Genomic DNA, 2,500 nt, shown 5'->3' with positions numbered 1-2,500 from the left:
ACACTGATGTGGATGTAATCCCACAATCCGATGGTAGGCGAGGGCATGGAGTAGAGAAGGGAAATTGCTGGGTAGTATAGAATTAACTTGCGCTATATATAGCACAAATATAACTTAGTTTCACCATATATCTTCTTTCTGTAGAATTAAAATGTAAAAGGTGTGGTGTCCTTTTGATTTACGTACCTGTAAGGCAAGTCATATCATATGCACACCGATTGATCGTGATGGTCTCTACACTTAAGACATGACGTGAGGTGATTTTTGGTGGGAAATTATATGCGCTGTTTTCTTGTCATTTTTGCCTACAAAACCCTAACCTTATCTGGTTCTGATGTTATGCCTCTGCCTCCTGGTTTATAGTACTTTGTGCTACTTACCTTGATTTTTGGGAGTTTTTATTTTGGTGTCTATATATTGTAAACCATTAGAAAAATTTAACTAGCAGATTCACTAAAATGAAGGAACTTAAAAACTCAATGATTGGCCATTTGATTTTGTGGTATCCCTCATTGGCTGTCATCTATAGAAAAACTAAACATCCTACGTTTGTTTTCCTGATAGATGGTAAGACCAGTCGACTGTGCAGGATGAAGGTTTTAGAAACTGATCTACTCTATGCCTTCCCATATTGTTTAACTCATTTGCGCCAGATGACATAAAATCATGTCTTGGGAATAGTTCACTCCAGCCAGATATAGTCATGTCATGATCTCTCCCACTGAATATATATTTTATATAGTTACTTATGTATATACCCATTACAGGGATATTTGTATAGGCATTTCTTCTTGATTTGTCAAAAAAATGTAAAAAAAGAAATACAAAAATCGCCTCTCAGCATCCCGTCAAATCAGGTGGGTGAATAGAGCTGTTAGAGGCACATTGTGGCTTTACATCAGAAGAGATCTTGCACATGGAGGTTGCATGCACTTGTTATCTTCATGATGGGAGCAGTAGTAGGATAATTATTGTCCCATCAGGAATGGATTAAGGCCAGATTGTGGGGTATAAGGATGGAATTGCAGGTAATATTCCCTACATATGAGAGGATGAGAGGAATCCATCGATACTGCTTTCATGGTGTTTAGTAATGTGTCATCGATAAAAATATTGCAGAAGATATGGTATTTCTTTGATATAACCATGACCTATATGGTACCGAGTCGAAGGAATTATTAAGTTAGTGACAATTCCATTGAAACTTTTAAGTATAGAAGTTGTATCATGTAGAATATATTATTATGATCATAAGTCACTCACATTTTGTGTTACCTCTGTGAATAATTATACATATTGCCTGTCAGAGAATGTATGTGAGAAAAATACTAATATTTAGCTCAATGTACAATGGGCCTATACATACCACTGAAGTGGTTATGACATGGAGACAAAATGTTCTCTCCCTTTTCCAATATATATATATCTCACGCATACTTTTGGAATTAGTAGGGATTAACATTTTCTCATGGATTAATTTCTCCAGTCTACAAGAACAATAGATCTGTATGAATATGAACATTTCATTAATTTTATTGTTTATTATATGATGTATAGAGATTATATAACAAGTTGAACAGTTAGTTTCTCAAACAATTATTAATGAACTTTAACCCTCTCTGGACAGGTGGCAAACTACGGTACCGCGCATTCAAGGCCCGTTCGCCGGGTGACGCCATACGGCGTTGTTTATTTAACTGATTTAGGCCTATGCATTCGAGAGCCCCGGCATTGTAACATGCAAGGCTGGAATGCCCCCGTCGTGACTGGGTTAATAAAGAATCACATCCATTTTTATTGTCTTCACTGTTTACATTTCCATTTGAGTAGATGTGTGTTATTAACACATTGCGCATGGGTGTCATGACATACATGTCGCAGGAGCTTTGGCCTGACGACGGGCATCATGATGTACATGACGTTCGGGAATTTTGGATCACTCTGCTATTTTATTGTGATATGAATAAGGAGTGAGTGATGATGATAGTTGCAGTCATAATTACTATGATTACTGTAATATTAAGCAAACCTTACATCCAAAACCTAGATGGCATCACTTTCTTCTGGCGCCAGCAGGAGAGAGAGCCTTGAATGGCATCCATTTATGGTCTCCAGCAAGCACTATCATTATAGAGCGATAAAAGTTACTGACCTATTGCTCTAAAGTACTGCCGATGAAGGATGCGCAGCCAGAACAAGAAGAGGAAGGTGACTCAAACCATGCCCAGTGTCCAAAATGTGCTCTTGTGCCAATAGAGATGCCTTTTATTGTGGCACTCACAGAAAATAATGAGCTGATATGAATCATATATTACAATTTTAGTCAATTGCAGCATTGATAGAGCCTGTCATATGGCACCTATAAATCTCTAAACACAATAAACCACACAAAATTCAAAACACAAAACTGGCTCTAGTTTTACAATGAGTGACTGGAGGAGAGTGTATGGTGTGTGAAGCTGCCTCATTCTGAAATAGAACCCATGATGAAGACTGGGCA

At 37.6% G+C, this 2,500-nt stretch overlaps 1 protein-coding gene across 1 annotated transcript in view; it reads left to right on the top strand.

Moving 5' to 3' along the window:
- The window catches only part of LOC122252539 (uncharacterized), a 13,008-nt gene that overhangs the window by 332 nt on the left and 10,176 nt on the right, over positions 1-2,500 (top strand). The window lies entirely within an intron of this gene.

This window comes from Penaeus japonicus, unplaced genomic scaffold (genome assembly GCF_977035675.1).
Source record: "Penaeus japonicus unplaced genomic scaffold, GWHDUDI00000001_assembly GWHDUDI00000009, whole genome shotgun sequence".
In the NCBI taxonomy this organism is placed as follows: Eukaryota; Metazoa; Arthropoda; class Malacostraca; order Decapoda; family Penaeidae; genus Penaeus; species Penaeus japonicus.
This window is presented reverse-complemented; position numbering and strand designations above follow the sequence as displayed.